Source organism: Thalia democratica, chromosome 7 (assembly GCF_965202585.1).
Source record: "Thalia democratica chromosome 7, ktThaDemo2.hap1.1, whole genome shotgun sequence".
In the NCBI taxonomy this organism is placed as follows: Eukaryota; Metazoa; Chordata; class Thaliacea; order Salpida; family Salpidae; genus Thalia; species Thalia democratica.
Genome location: NC_139171.1, coordinates 28,952,542 through 28,970,884, shown reverse-complemented (window position 1 = coordinate 28,970,884; position 18,343 = coordinate 28,952,542).

Sequence of the window (18,343 nt, the reverse complement as noted above, 5' to 3'; positions counted from 1 at the left end):
GTGCATAAACTAATCTTAATTTAATTTAAGAATTAAAATAAAGTGGTTTAAAATATGAGCACCTTTATTTACATTGGTGTGCAAAGGAATTAATTTAAAAAGCAAAGATAACTAAAAAATCAATTAAACCTTTTTTTACATTATTATGTTAATTTGAATGTTTTTTGCACACTCAAATATAACATTTAGTAATAAAACCTCTAGAAAAGAAAATTAGGTATAAAAAACGGTAAGCAGTCAAATTTTCACGAGAGTGCAAAATTGCACAAGTCCACGAAGATAAATTTGCACGAAGACACTTTTGCACGGAGAATTTTTTTTTAACTTTCTAACTAATTTTTATTTATTTATTTATTTTTTTTACTGTCACGTCTACCCCTAACCCTTCCCCTTGGTCGGTAGCTTTTTTTTTCTTTAATTTTTTTATATATTCTTTTTTTATATAATTTTTTTTTTCGATGTTTTTTTAATTTTTTTTAACGTTGTTACCTCTAACCCTTACCTTCGTCAGTTTTTGTTTTTTTTGTTGTTTTTTGTGTTTTTTTTTTGTTTTTTTCTTGTTTTTATTTTCTTTTAAGTTTTTTTCTCGTGCAAAAAATGTAACTCGTGCAAAATCGTCTTCATGCAATTTTGCTCCCTGTGCAAACTTGGATTCGTGCAATTTCGTGCACTCGTGCAATTTTAATCTCGTGCAATTTTGTCGTTTTGCAATTGTAAAACAATACTAAACAAATACTAATTTAAATAGTACCTAAACTGTAAGTAATGATATGTTAATTAGTTTCTTTGCATGACTTTGTACTAAATTTAAAACATACTATTATATAACTAACTCACTAAATCCAAGCACTCTTTACACCTTTTATTTCCAGATAATTACTTACTGTTGTAAGATGAAAGTTAACATTAAGCTAAGAAAAAAAGAAAACCCTGTTAGAATGCTAAATGTCTGTTTTTCATTTTTAAACTAAGCAATAAAGTCTTTTAATTGCTTTAAAATTTTATTCAGGTACTTAAAACTAAATTATTTGAAATAAACCAAATTACCGAAAAAAGTTAAACTTATTATAAATTAATTTTGTTCATCGGGTCAAATTTCATTACAAAAAGTGCTCGCGGGCCGCAGATTTACTTTTCGCGGGCCGCAGTTTGTCGACCCTTGCCATAGACAACTACTTTGTATTATACTTTACAACACAAAACCCGTATAAAAACATTAAACATTTTTTTTTTTGCACCAGAATTAATAGTTTCATAACTTGAAATTATTGTTTTCATTTGATATTAGTTTATTAATAGAACAACATTTTAACAAATTAAAATAAACGAGTATTAAAACTAAAACTTAATATTTAAATCTTAAAATCAGTTACTTTTATTAGTATGTCTTAACATTTATAATGATTCAAACAGAACAAATATATAAATAAGTTTTAAAACTGTACAAAAATAAGTATGAGAAATTTTTGAAAAAGAAATAAAACTGTTGAAAAAACTTTTACGAAACTTCACAAAAACAACGCGCTTAAAATTACATTACTTTTGAAGTTTTTGATGATTCATAATATTACAAAACTTAAATGTATAAAAATTAAAATCTCCTGAAATGTTTTTATTTTTTACAACGTACCGATGTTTGAAAATTACTTTCGTCTAACCCGATTACATAGTAAAACAAGTTGATAAAATTTGACTGATTAATGTATAAAATTGATTTAAAATAATTTCGCATCAACTTTATTTAACAAATCGTAACGTTAAGTGTTTATTTAATTTGCATAAATGACATGAAACTTAACAGTCCAATATTTGTTTTAATAATGAGCTAATGTTTGAAGTTATTTTATGTATGTCTTTATAATATGTTTATAAAACACTTCCAGACTTACTTAATTAGTGTAATAAACGAGAAAATTTATTATATATAAACGTTATAACTATTCTAGTGTTTTCTACAGGTCTTAACGGAAAATTAGTTAAGATTCAACTGAACTTAAGTTGTGTTTACTAATTGCTTTATACTTATATATTTCTTAAAATTAAAAAGGGGCTAGTATGCAAATACAATAATAAATTTAAAATTTAACCAACTTAAAAGTTTTTATTTACAATCGTATTTATGCTAGCTTGCGCGAATTTATTTTAAGGTTTTAATAAAGAACTAATTATCATTCAATATAGAGTATAGCAAAAAAATATCAACCATTTAGCAATTTAAATTTAACAAGTATGACACATAGTGTATCTAAGATTTCTTTATTAGTTTTTCTAAGTAAAACGACAAATAAAATACCTAAAATTAAAACTAATCAAAAATTATTAAAATTTATGTCTACAAATGGGACATGTGTTGTGCTCAGCAAACCATCCTTCAATACAAACTTGACAGAAAAAGTGCTGACCATCGCAGTCGATACGCATCATGTTTCTACCGATTTCAATATCATCCATACAAATTGCACACTGTTCACCTACAAATAATTTATCAGCTTGGAATTGACTGAACTTTTTGATTCTTGCAGGTAAAAGACCTTTGAACAATTGCTTTTTCATATTTGTTACTAGCTGTTGTAATTGGTAATTTTTTCCTGTAATTCTTTTTGGAAGTTTATAACTTCCTTGATATCATATTCGAGTCGCCTTATTATACGGGTTAATTCTTTAATAGATTTTTCACACTTTTCCAATCGTAGATTGTCTGTTTTTTGGTTAGTTTTTAAAATAATTTTTAGTTCAAAAATTAATACCACTTTATATAAAATAAACATAAAAGAAAAAATATTTTTAGTTTTAAAGATAAAAAGTAAATTTTTTTTTAAATTTTCAATATAGATTTTTAGACAACGATATTTAAAATATAATAAAAATTCATAAATTACAATTAAGAGTACATGAGAGTACAATTAATTATAGGTATTGGAAGTTATAGACAAAATATTTAAGATAATTTTTTCATTACCTCTGTTGGTTCACTGTTGTTTCGACTTTTATCATTTTTATTGTTGTTTAGTCGTGAATGTTCCATTTTTAGATATTATGTTAGAAGTTAGTCTATAAAATAATAATACCTCAATGTCAAGACTGAATAACAATATTTTTTTTATCTAAGTCTGATTTATAAAAATTGATATAATCAAGTATAAAATTTACAATTACACTTTTTAACATATCAGAGCCAATAACTGAAAACAAAACGTTAATACGCATTTCTTATTATTTAGTTGATATCATCAACACTTAGTTTTAATTTTCTTAAAGAATTTTTGCTGTTTAATTTAAAAACAATTAACTCAATATGTCAGTAGGTAAACACACTAGAAAAAATTATTTGTATGCATACTGATTTACTAACAATATTTAATTTACGGCTGAGTATATATAGATTAATTTTAGGTTAATAAGTTAATAACGATTTATATTTTTTTTTATTTCAGCTAATACATTTATTCCAAAACAGCAAAACTGGTATTAAAGGTTGTGTAATTAATAAACCATTAATAAAAACAAAGGACCTAAAGACAAGAAAATCAAGTTAAAAAGAAAATGGAAGCATTTAAAGTCATAAGTTTTTAGTTTGCAACTACAAACTATCTGAGCCTGAGAAATTGTTATAATTCAAACTAGCCTGAGTCTACTTTGTTAAAATTCTTAAAGAAACTAAATAAAATATATAGTGCTACATAAAAACTACCAACACAAGTTAAAAAACACCATTTACTTTATTTCTTTTTTATTTACTAGACAAAACAATTGATTGGTCAAAGTTCATACTAAGCTTTCCAAAATCAAAAACAAAAAGACGTAATCATGCCTGAGACAGCTTGATTTTAGTAAAAATATATAAAAAATTTTTTTAGTATTTCATAAAGTTTATAAAAATGTTTACTTTTATATTTATTTAAAAATTTTTCACAAAAATATTCATCAGATAAAGACGAATTAATAACTATTCAAAAGCTTTTTTTTGTCTTTACCCCTGACATTTTGTTTAAATAAATAGAAAGGTAAAATAAAAACTAAATACTTTAAAGCAAATAAAATAATGCAGCTATAAATGGTAGTATTGTTCACAACACTCATCTTGATAAGCTTAAACAACAGACTATTAATATTAATAATTTGAACAATTAGAAAAACTAATTTTAAACTATATTTATTATGTGTGAAATTACTTTTAGTTCACTAACTAAGTTGTTTCTTTCATTCTAGCTTTTATAATTAATACATATTTTAAAACATGTCTTCTGTCATGTTAAAGTGTAAGGTTATAGATTACAACCACTGTAAAAACCTAAAATAAATATAAACTGTTCTTAGAACTAAATGATACTATGCATCACTTGAGTTGGTTATATCTTATATTAAAGAACATACCAAAGACTAAAAAATAAAGAGCATTATACTTTTAAAAAATTATATAAGCAAGATTTAAATCTATCAGGAGTGCACTATAACAATATATAAATATATTGAGACTTACTACTTGTAATTAAAATCAAAAAACCAATTACATATGATAAATATTGTATATATTGAAACTTAAATGAAACTATATAATAACAAATAAGTTTACTTTTTGAACTCTATCTGATAGGTTAGACTAGAACATCACAAAAGTTTTAATTACTTTTAAACAATTGCATCAACAAAAAATTTATTTTCCCAAACAAAAACTAGTTTTTTACATTTTTTGGAAAATTTTTCCTTTTCTTAACTAACAGCTAAAAACTAAAACCATCAATTGAACGGATAGAATTTCTTTTATAAAAAGAGAAAATAATTATAGTTTAAAACACTTAGAAATACTTTTGAATTAAAACAAAAACTTTTGTAAATTTATATTAATTTAATTCAAGTATACTTAAAAAACTTTTACTCGTGTTGAAGCTTTAAAAATTTATACTTACAATCAATGTACTTAAAGAATGTTTTAATATTGACCATCAAAAAATATTATAAGTTAACTTAAAATAAACAAATAAATACAGCTGTAAAAGAATATTAAGTTAGTTTTGTTTTGACTTCAATGTTATCACTTATGTTGACTCTCTTTACAATTATGCATAAATTTGTTACAACAACCTTTATATAGATGTGTTACGCACGATTGCACTTGAAATTCTGAGAGAAATTCTCGTTCTGGTTGATTGATTATGCTTTCTGAGGTGTTAAAACAAACAAAATAGTAAGTAAAGCAAATAAACCATTACACTACTTATTTTACGAAAAATAATCTTCACTACACCCTTCCTCATCATTTTAACTTTAATATAAATTTTGCATTTCCTCTCCAAGTACTACATAGTATTATTATTTTTATAATAACAGTATAAAGATTTCATAAAAAGTTTTTCTTTGTTAAAAAAAAAGCCGCAGATAAAATTAATTTTTTGGATTATCAGCTTGGATAGTTTGATTTTGTTCTTAAAAGTTTATAAAGTTCATTAGGGGTATTAATTTTTGTGTTTCTACTATTGGTTTAGACTTAGAGGCTTAAAATTGATTGTTAGTTGAAAATAAGCAAACTCTTTACCAGGCTTAAGTATTTTCCATTATTCAAAAGCTTAATAGGAAAAGTTCAATAGAAAAAAAAAACTTAATCAGCTTGTTTACTTTTTCTATTTGAAAGATTTAAATGAAACTAATTTATCTTTATTTTCAAATTTGTTTACATAAATTTAAAGCTGTAATAGCAACAATTTAAACTTTACTTTTAATTTTTTAGATTTCTAAGTTGATTTCAATGATTCTAACTCTTTTACTTTATAGAAAATGATAAAAACTACACAGTTATAGACAAATTAAAAACCAACAAATTATAAAAACTATCTAGAGTTTTTGTAAACAAGCTTAAACTAATATGATTAAAAGTTGAATTTAATAAAAATAGGTAATAACCATTACAATCATTTTAATTTTCCAACAAGTTCACTAGTTTAATACCTAAGTCTTAAAATTTTTAACACTTCAATTAAATTTTTTAATAAATTCTATGTTCTTAATATGCTTTACATCTAAAGTTGTTAATATCTTCTCCATTACCTATTGCCAATTTTATTGGAAGCCTTTAGCTAGAAACTTTTTTTTTCTGGAAAACGCTTTATAAATTTAACTCATTAATTCTCAATTAATTTTTTCCGTTGAAACCATTAAAAATGCATATATTTTATTTTGTTTTTATTCTCTATGCTATCAAAGTTTCCACTCTTTTAAGTAAAAAAGTGAGCATGAACTTTGAAATTTTTAGTAGATATAGCAAACATTATGAATGAAAAACTGTTAATTTCAGTTTGAACATTATGAATTATAATAGCCAACTAAATGGATTTTAATACTAAAATTGTAATTATAATAAAGATAGTATAAAAGTCACAAAATTGCAACATAGCCTATATTGTGAAAAAAATTTAAACTAATCTAAAGGCACGAATAGGCCTATAACTTCTAGAACTTTTTTTAATTTCTTTTTGTTTTCTTTTTTTAAATTAAACTATTCTACACGTTGCCTTAATTTTTTTTAATTAGAAGAAACACAGAGTAATTATTATCATATAAAGAATTTCAAAGATTTTATCCAGAGTAAAGATATTGTAGAATACGTAATTTGTTTTTTGCTAATTTGATAAATAAGTTGCAAATGTTTAAAATCAAATTTACTTATGAACTGTAACTACATATGCAACAAATAACTAATTTAACTAATAAAAGTTGAAAAGTCACCGTTAAAAAAGTATTTGTCTTAATACTTTTTTAGATGTATTGAAGTTCTGTTATGAAAGTTTTATCTAAAATGTAGAACTATAGTTTTAGTAATGTAAATAAAAAAACATAGTTGTATTTTAGATGACTTAACACAAAATAAATTTAAAAAAAAATAACTTATCTTGCGAAGAAGCATACATGAATTAACTTTAGTATAACCAAACTTTTATTAGCAAAATCTTTAAATAAATTTTTCGCATGAAAATATTTTACTGTTAAATGACTTTAATTTAGCATTTAAAGCTTAGAAAACTTTTAGAATAAAACGGCAGTTACTAAATAATTATTGCAGCTTTCTATTGAGTATTTGACCATGGGGTTAAACTTTAAGAAAAAAATATTCATTTTGCTTACGTAAAATATAAACTTATGACTCCTATTTTCAAGTAAATTAAGTATTTTTATTCATATATTGCTCATATAACAACTACGTCGGTCATAAACGATCGGAATCCCTCTCACTATTTCTGACGTATATACTATTTGGGATCATAAATATTTTTTAAAAATCTATGTTATCTATTATTATCTATCACCTCATGATATTTCCAATTGTTTTTAGAAAAGTTACTTAGTTAGACTAAAAATAATTTACAGGGTTGCCACTATTTTACCTAAAAAAACCAAAAGTTAACCTGGAAAAACCTGAAACTATTGGATAAATGGTTGAGTTTCCCAAACCCTTTATTGTTTTGCTTTTCGGCTGGAAATATTGATTTATTCCATTAGTTAATATTTTCGGTAAGATAGACACTTCACTACCTGAATCGAACAATAACAAGACTCCCGATTTTTTTCCAGTGCGATTAGGAGGTTTTTAGGAAGATTTTTTATATCGGTTTTATCTGTTTTATTTTCTAAAACTGAGCATTGTTTAAGTGGAACATTACTTTTGTCCAAAACCAATTCGTTTATCTTTTTCAATATCTTTTCTTGATCGTTGTTTGTTTGTTCTGTATTGCCAGAACATGTAGGCATTGTACTTTCATGAATATCATTCTCTTTTGTTACTTTCATATTTACAGTTAATGAGCTCTTTTGATGTATGAAATCATTTTCTGTGTCATCCACAGGCATTGATTTATAACTGCAGTTTTTAGTATCTGCATCATATAACTTACTTTCCTTATCCTTTGTTAGGTCTGTTTGTTTAACAGCAGTGTTGCAAAATTTCTGTTGTTGGTGATTCGCAATTAGATGATCAATCTTAGAATCCTTTCTTAAGCAAGAGAACGTCTCTTTTCCGTATCGCCAATGTTTATAACATAAGTCACCTTGGTTTGTAAACGGATTGGGTTTTGCACTAGTTTTTTGATAATTCCAATTATTGTTATTATTCTTATTGTGTGAATAAAAATCTGGATTCAGACGATTTCGATAAGGTCTAAAATTTCCGTCGTTGTTATTGTAGTTCTTAAAATTATTGTTTGTATGTCCGATAAATCGTTTGTTATACCTTCTAGGATTTGTACTATAAGTTTGATTTTCTCGTGGCGTTCTATCATAATTTACCAGATTAGAAGGCATTTTATCCTCTTGACAATTCCTAATAGCTTGTGTCCTTCTCTTGAAGATATCATAGCAGTCATTAAAATTTTCTCTGATTTTTGTTTTCAATGAAAGTGGACTTGAATAGTAGCAGATAAATTTTATGCGGTCAACTTTGCTGCTCTCTGCAAATTTAGTTGCATCTGCGAGGAATACACCAAACGGGGTTGAAGCTTCATATTGTGGTACCTTACTGAGGATTTCGCCTAGAGATTTATCCCTATTAACACAAAAATCACAGAATGATTCGAAGTATCGATGTTCCCTGTCCAATAACCTATAAAAATTTGATACATCCTCAGTTGGCCATTTTTCGACAAATATGTTATACTTCACGTAATCATCACGTATGTTAAGTCGATGATTTTCTTCATGGAAATACCCCAAGATATCTCTAGGATTTTTTACTCTCTCTTTTCTGTTGAAATTCTTTATTGGTCTGTCCATTTCAATATATTTTCCATATACTGTACGGTTTAAGTTGATTTTATCAAAGTTTCTGTTATAAATATTTTGATTCTGCATATCATCTTCATCGTAAAAGTTGTTTTTATTCGCATACATGTTATTACTGATGTGATGCGACATGTTATTATCTGTATGTATATAATTTTGACTTGTTGGCATATATTCCAGTTTATTATTATTTTTATAAATTTTTTCCTTTATTCTACGAATTTCTTCTTCCGCCCGTTGTCTTCTAAGATTTTTTTCGCTTATCTGAAGAAGTTTATTCATTTCTTTTATTTGTATTTCATAGTCTGTTTTCATAATAACGTTTAAATTATCCTGTGTCGAAATGTTATTCTATTGAAAAAAAGTTTTTGATCATTTTCAAACTTCGTCGAAGATATTTTATCCGTTTCTGTATTTTATTTGCTTGTATATTTCGATCATTAAATAAAGTTTTAGCTTCGTCATAAGTTGGTGTATTGGATTGAAAAAAATATCCTTCCATGTTAGTTTTTTTACCTTCTTCACCCTGTTTTTCAACATTTCTTTCACTAGGTCCGCTATTCGCTGTTTCATCAAAAGGTGGTACATGTGTGCTTGTAGGGAGGACGCTATTAAAACCACTGACAGATGGCTCGGTCGTAGTTAGGTTAGGTAATTGCTTATTCTGGCTCTTCGCCTTTGTTTATGATCGCGTCATGCGTTTTATGTCGTCCATCGATAAGCGTTTGGACGACATGAAACATTAGTTAACTTATATATATAAATAATATTATAAATCGTTCTAATTGAACGATCCTTAACTTTAATTTATTGAGCTTACTTATAATCTAGTGTTTAGAAGACAATTTTAAGCAAATGGTGATTTTATATACATAAGAAAACAAAACACGACAATGTGATAAAGTAAGGTGATGAAGTTCTACCACAACTGACTCAAGGTTTTCTTATGCTTAATGACTGTACGCTAGCTACGATTTACAAAACTCGAGCTATTCTTCTATCCTTTGCAGTACTTCTATTCCCTTTGCCCGATCCGTCAACAACAACCCGCACAACAACCCAAACATCCTTTTAACATACAAATAAAAACTTATTTATTTTTATTTTTTCTCATCTCTACTTACTACGTCACGCGCAAAGCCTTTCTGTAATTTTCCACTTAAAACTTATGTTGACTCCTTTGATGTAATTTCCACATAAACTTATCTTTGACTCCTTCATTGTACCTCTAGAAACAAGTAGTAAACTACTACTATTTATAACATAATTAAATAATCTTCAGCCAAAACAAAATGCTTGTTATGCTCATAATAATGCGATAATAAGTTATAGCAAGTTGTCGGTTATAATAACCAAACTTGATCAACAATAAATTCTATTACTTAGGGACAAAAAAAACGTTATCATTAAAAGAAAAAAGACGACTTTACAAGCATAGTTTTAAACCTAATCTATAAAATAAATATAGTATTCTAACTGATATTCGTAGAATAACTTGTTTAAACAATTTGACTGATCAATGTAGAAATTTGATTTAAAATAATTATAAATGAACTTAAATAAAAAATCTCAACTTTTAATGTTAAATAACTTCCAAAAATAACATAAAAAAGTTCAACATTTGTTTTTAATTGAGCACTTTTTTGAAGTTTAGCTATGTATTGTTATATAATACACACGTCCTAAATTAGTATAAGGAAAAGAAAACTGCTATTTAATAAACGTTGGAGTTGTCCTAATGACTTCTACATACTCTAATAAAAGATTAGTTAGCGTTCATCTCAACTTAAATTGCGTTTTTAAAATAATACTATTTTATGTATGGTAATTTTGTATAAGTAGAGAATAAATATGTTTTATTTCTTAATTAAAAAGGGCTTAATGAGAATATAACATATTTGAAGCTTCAACCAAATTAAAATTCTTGGTCTGCAACTAAAGCTATGCTAGCTTGCGCGAGTTAATTTTAAAGTTTTAATCAAAAAATGATTATGTATAACTTAAATTACAGTAACTCATTATTTACCATTTAGTGATCTACATAAACTTGAAAAAAAATAACATACACATTGTCTAAGATTTCTTTATTATTTTTCTGAACTAAACGCCATAAAAACACTGTAAGTTCAAAATAAAACAAAACTATTCAAAAGTATGCCTACAAATAGGGCATGTTTTGTGTTGAGCAAACCATTCTTCAATGCAAACTTTACAGAAATTGTGCTGACCATCGCAGTCGAGACGCATCATGTGTCTACCGACTTCAACATTCTCCTTACAAATTGCACACTGTTGACCAACAAATGACTCATCAGCTGTGAATTGACTAAATTGTTGGATTCTTGCAGGTAAAAGACCTTTAAACAATTGCTTTTTCATATTTGTAAATAGCTCATGTAGCTGGTTACTTTTTTCCAGTACCTCTTTTTGAAATATTTTTATTTCTTTTATTTCATTTTCAAGTTTCTGTGTCATAAGATTTAATTTTTCAATAGAATTTTGGTTTTCTTCATCTCGAATTTTTTGTAGCATTTGACTTCTATCAAGTACAAACTCGTTACTGTTCTCTATGTGACTTTTGATTACAAAATTTTTATTAACAAATTTGTTTCTACTTTTTATTTCTTCTTTCAAAGTGTTCTGATATACGCCTATTGCATAAAAAGTTTTAGTTTCAAACTGTCGTAAAAAATCGTATTCAGTAAAGTTCGGAATGCGATATAAAGAATATTGGTGACCATTTAGAAATCCTTGTCGAAGTTTTTTTACAACATTCCAAACACGAAATCCCTGAGAGTTGGATTTTGTTAAAATAGTATTAAGTTCTAAAAGCTATAGAGTTTTAAACTTGTAAAGCAACAAATAATAAATAAACAAAAAATCAAAATCAATGAGAAAATTTTACAATGACTAAATTGAATATACTAAAAACTTCAAAGTTTTTCAAGAGTATCTTTAAGTATATAAAATTAAATATTTAAACAAAATTTTGAGTACATTTATTTATTACCTCTGTTTCTATACCACTGTTTTGATTTTGAACAACTTGATCGTTGGTTAACTGTGGATGTTCCATTTTTTAGATATTTTGTTAAAACTTAAACCTTAAAGAATAAATATTGTATAAGTGTGGATAAGTATTTAATAAAAATCTTTAAAGACTAAAAATACATATATCTGGATTTAAAAATGAAACTTTATTACTAATTAAAACCTATATAAAAAACTAGTTAAAAGACAAGTCAGTTTCTAAGCTGATATTAAAAAAACAAAATACTTATTTTCTCTGTTTTTGATAACACTTTTTGTTTCAGATGTTAAAATTTTTAAATATTTTCCAGTAGGTGAAACACATAATAAAATAAAACTCTTAGGTTCACTAAATTAACAATTTTATTCAAATATTCGTCAACATCTGCTAAACGAAAAACTAAAACATTATTTTTCTTAGCGTAATTTTACAAAGTTTAAAATTTTTCAATTTAGCTAATACTTTAAACAAAATCAGCAAAGAAAAGCTTATTGTTCCGAAGGTAAAATTAATGTTTTACACTTTTTAAGAAAACTTTCCTTTTGCTTAAATATATAATGGCTAAAAACTAGACACATCAGTTGAATAGTTGGTTTTTCTTTCATAAAACCAAAAAATATATATAATTTACAAATACTTAAATTACTTTTAAAGAGAAGTAAGTTAAAGTTTAAATACACATATATATGTATATATATATATAAGTGTAAGTCAAAGAACTTTCAAACTTTAACTTAAATTGAAGCTTTAAAAAACTATAATTTAAATTATAAAATACTTTAAAAAAATGTGTATAAATACTATCAGTTAATCTTCTATAATAAAAGCACTCTAACAAATAGTCTAGTTATTTTTATTAAACTTCAAACTTCTTACTACTGTTGGTTCTCTTCACAACTGAGGAAATATTGTTACAACCATCTTTATATTGATTTGGTACGGTTGATTGCACACAAAATTTCGAGAAAAGCTCTTTGATCCGGTTGATTGATTCTATTTTCTCTAACTTTAGCTCTTTTCTTTAACTTTTATCTACACATATACTTCTAATTTAAGCACTACCTAGTGTTAGTTTTTTTATAGTAAATGCATCAAGCTTGTAAGTCATTAAAATTTAATTTTTTCTGAATAATAGCCGCAGATTTAATAGGTGTGTTTAATTTTCAGCTTTTGATGATTACCAAGGAAAAATTTTGTACTGGTCCAGAATCGAATAATAAAGTATTCAGTTGAAATTAAAGACATTTTTAAAAAAGACTTCTTTAGATAATCCAAGTATTTTAAACTTGAAAGACTTAAAACGAGCTTAGTGATCTTTAGGTTATAATACTTTTGTTCTCTACTACTATTTCTTTAAATACTTTATTTCATCGGTTGTCACGCTACTTCGAATCCGTAAACCATAAATCACAAAATATAAATTCTGTACGCCCCAGTTTGCATTCTTTAGCGCCGCTAATGTTTTAAAATATGTAAACACTTTCAATCGTTTTTTTAATATTAGTTCGGTAAGATTCAGTAAATTTTTACCTGCTAACTTTAAATTAACCAGCTTACCCTATCCATTTTAATAAACTTTTTTATCGATGATTTAATTTTTACAACAATATTTTACTTGTATCACCCAGGTCTAAAATACTAATTTGATTAGTTTAATACATTGCCACTATCCCACTTAACAATCAATTGTCATGGTGTTTTTTATTGAATGGTAAATTAAAATGTTTAGTTAAGTTAACTTAATTTTTTTTATTAAGCGATTATGTTAAACAAAGGTATTGTCACGGACAAATAACGAAAAAAAAGACATGAAAAATTATCACAGCTTAAGCCGTTTGTTGATCTGGAACTGTCTGTGTGGGTCTTGTTGCTAGCACGATACTTGTCAAGCCTAAATTTTAGATTTTAAAGTTAATGCAAAACAATAATTCAGGTTTAATGAGAATTATTGAACAAAATTACTCAACATTTGGTTTTGGTTGAAGCACCTTGATACACAAAAAGACCTCACGGTTATCTAGTTGCATACCCAACTTTAATTAAAATTATAATGAGCTAAAAAATAAAAAAAACTTTGCAGTTAAAATTTAAACTCTATGAAAAATGAGACTATTAAACTTTAAAACATTAAATATCTACATTTAAAGTTTAAACAGAAGAACAAAAATTAACCAGTCTACTAAATCTAAATATTGTTTCAAGTTGTTAGTGTATTTATTTATCGGAAGGTGAATTGTATATGTTTTTAATTTTATAGGAAAGAAAATTGTTTGCCAAACAGTAATGATTTTTTAATGTTTTGTCTTTAAACAACATTATCAGTCCTACATGTACAATCTAAGCTTAAAATTTCTTTGAGTAGAAATCAAAGTAAGAAATACTTTGAAGCACAACTTAATTTTAAATTAATAGAGTATTCTTAAAAAAATGTTTTGTTTGTGGTATAAATAAAAACCTATTATAACATATACAACTTCATTATTATAGGGTTGTTAATTGTTTTTCAAATTATATTTCAAGGTTTTAAGTATTCATTAAGTACTCATATTTAAGCTACTTTTTTGGTCTATTTTTAGTTTAGAATTGAATTTAAGGTAAGAAACTGTGTTAAATAATATAAAAACATTAAAAATATACTGTAAAACTACTTTAATATTTGTTAACTACAAAACTTTTTACTGATGACCTAAATTTTTTATTTATATAATAGATATTTTGAGTTAAATCGAAACTTTACAACTGAACATGTGAAAATTGTTTAAATTCCAGGTTTTGTTAGTGATGATTGTTCAAAAAAGCAGGATTTTAATAAAATTTCTCTAATTTTCGGTTTTTCCAGGTTTTTTTTTGCCTAAATTGTCAAATTCTAGGGTTTTCCAGTGGCAACCCTTATATTATTAAAACATTAAGCATGTACTTCCTTGTACTTTGATTTATGTTTAAAATACTGAAGTTAACAAAAAAAATTCTCAACTAACCTGGATTTCTAAAATCCTAACTAGTCTTGTTAAAAGAAATCTCAAAAAATATAGAATGAGTGTGAGTTTACCTAACTTAAAAAAAATAAGTCTAACTAATTAATGTCAAACCTGAAGAACGCTAAAACTTATCATTAAAAAGGGTAAAAGTACTAACACTTAGCAGTGTAAAACAAAAAATTATTTTGATTCATCATAGTTTTTTTTACTTTAAAATTAGTTAACAAAAAGTGATATGATTAACAAAATATCTACTAATAGAAAAACATTTTAATAAACTAAATAACTTGACATTGAAAGGAAATTTTAAATTGGCTAACTAAAAAAATCATAAAAAGTAGCTTGAAGACGACAAGAATTTTTGATGGAGAAAAAACTTTTGAGTATAACAAAATTTTTGTTTTTATAGTACATTTTTTGTGGCAAACAAATTATTTTTACATAACATGTAAAAGTTGTTTAACATTACAGGTTTTTTAGGAAATTTTTTCAAAATTTCTCAAATTTCAGACTTTTTAGCGTAAATTTTCATACTCCAGGTTTTTCCAGGTTTCAAAGTTTTTGCGCAATCCTGTAAAACGTATTATTATGAAGGCCAACAATACTCAGTAGAATAAAGTAAAAACTTTTTCTCAGTGACCAAATAAAAGTTTATCATTATTAATCTTCTATTTTTAATTAGAATACCAAAAACTATATAGTCAACAAAAATAGAAAAATGTTTGTAAAAACAAAATTGAAAACTATTTTATGTAAAACTATTTTATGGTTAAAAAAAAAAAGTCTTAAAAACTTACCTGAAATTTGAAAAAAAATAACATTCTAGCAAAAATTTTTTAAAAGACTTAAATTTAATTTTAGTAAACCAGAGTTTTAGTATTTAGATTAATGAATTTAATTAAACACTCATACATATTACCACTTTTTAAGTCAGAAAATAAGTCTGAGTGACTAAAGACTAGACTTCGTACACAAGCTAGCCTTAAAGAGTGGTATATATAAGCAAAAAAACGTTTATAAAATACATTGAAACTTCGAAATTTATACAATATTTTTATCAAATATTATTAATTAATTACCAATTAAAAAACTTCAAATAAAGCAACAGTTGAAGATTTTTAAAACATATCAAAATGAAACAAATATTTTCAAGTAATTTTTTAACTAGTCTCAGTCATGCTGAGTTTTTGTAAGTATATATTTAAATTAGCCTCAGTTGCTCTAGGTTTTTCATGATTTGAAACTAAACTTTGTTATTCTAAGAGAGCTAAGTATGTGACAGCCTTGATGTTATTGACCTTTTCTATGCTTTAATTTTATTATAAGTAAAACATAATTGAATTTTTTTTCAAACTAATATTTTGTTCATATATCAGTTGAATAAGCTGACTAATATAGTGATTATAATGAAGCGAAATGCTTTTAAACAATAAGAATAATAAAATTAAACATTTATAAAATACTAATCATTTCATTTAGTTTTTAAGGATCTATAAGATTTGCTAACTTCAATTTTTCTTTGGTCAGCTTACATAATGTATCAGAATAGAACTAGGAGAGTACAAAAATGGTCGTTTTTTAAAAATAAAGATTGAATATGTCTTAATTGTATATTTAAAAGAAAATTAATTTAGTTTCTGCGCGAAAAAAAAATCATGTACCCCAAGTAAGTTTCATGCACCAAAAAAGTCTCGTGCACCCTAAAAAATATTTCATGTACACTAGTGTGCACCAGTGTAAACCGAGACAACCACTGCTTTAAAGGATATGAAAAAGTTAAGTAATTGTTAAATCAAATAAAAAAGATCGCATACAGTTATTATGGTTTTAAGTAACTGTAACCTAATTTATTACTACAAATACTTTATTCTACCTAATTTATCACTTAATCAAATATTTAACAATATCTTGATTAGTAAATAATAGTTGGAAAAAGGTATATATTGGTTTTATACTATATATATATATATTTCAACAAAGTATCAAAGCAAAATATTACATATAATGTTATAAAAAAAATAAGACTTATTTTATTAAGCGCTGTTTTTACAAAACTGTGTACATTTCACAATGGTTATAAATTATTAGAAAATTTATTTGCATTAGAAAAAATATAACTACCCTTAGTTGAATTACAGCTATATATCTTTTAAATAATAATAAGCTTAATTAGAACAGAATTTATTAAGTAATTTCATAAAGACATAATTTTTATTAATGTACTGTTAAAAAACTTCATTTAAATATAGCTGAAGCAGCATATTACAATTCTAGGATTTAATTTTTCTGTTCAACTGTTAAACATACTTTTAATTGTAAATACATTAAAATTGACTAATTTAATAAAATTAAAACCTTATGGTGTTATATGATCTTAGAAATGTTTTATCTAAGTTAAAAATCAACATCGGGTCTGATTTAAGTTTGTCTTTTCAAAGGATTCGACAACATCCAAATATTTGCAACAAAGGCAGCGATCAGAACCTTTGATTCGGTAGATGTTGATTTTATATATTATAAAGTCTTATTAACAAATATTATAATGGTTATTACAGGTTCTAACAAACCAATCAGACATCCCTGTTGTATACTCAGTACAAAAAGTACTATATTTTACTTTTTTCTTCTAGATTCTTTTAAATTGCTTTATAAGCGTTTGTTTATAAAAATTTAAGCTAAGTTCAATCAACGAAGATCAGAAAAAACTGAAGTCTTCTCCTTATAACGATTAAAATTTTTACATGGTCCTTTTCATGTAACGGCGCAGTGTTTTACAACTTAAGATGCACATAAACTAGTTATTTTTCAATATAATGTCAAATCACTTCAATCATCTTGAAGACTATTTCATTACAGTACACTTTGTTTATACTTTTGATAAAAAAAGTGGCTAGTATGCAAAGAAGATAATGAATTTAAAACTTTAACTAAAATAAAAATCTTTTTTAACAATTGATATTATGCTAGCTGGAGCAAATCATAGTGAAAGGTTAAACCAGAAATATATGTTTATAAAAAATAAAGTATCGCAAAACAAAATTAACCATTTTCTAATTTACATAAACATGACCAAATTAACATATACTAGATATCAAATATTTTATTAACTACACAAAATAAAAACCAAAAATACATCTAAAGTTAATGTTAATAAAAGAAAAACTACTTAAAAGTATGCCTACAAATGGGGCATGTGTTGTGTTTAGCAAACCATCCTTCAATGCAAACTTGACAGAAAGTGTGCTGACCATCGCAGTCGAGACGCATCATGTTTCTACCAATTTCAACATCCTCAATACAAATTGCACACTGCTCACCAACAAATGACTTATCAGCTGTGAATTGACTGAACTGTCGAATCTTTTCAGTTGAAAGACCTTTGAACAACTGCTTTTTCTTCATTGCAACTTGTTGTTTGAACTGGTCATTATCTTTTAGTAATTCGTTTTGGAAGTTTTTTATTTCTTTAATTTCATTTTCAAGTTGCCTTGTTTTACGGTTTAATTCTTTAATAGCATTTTGGTTTTCCTCAGCTCGAATTTGTTGCAATATTTGACTTATACCAAGT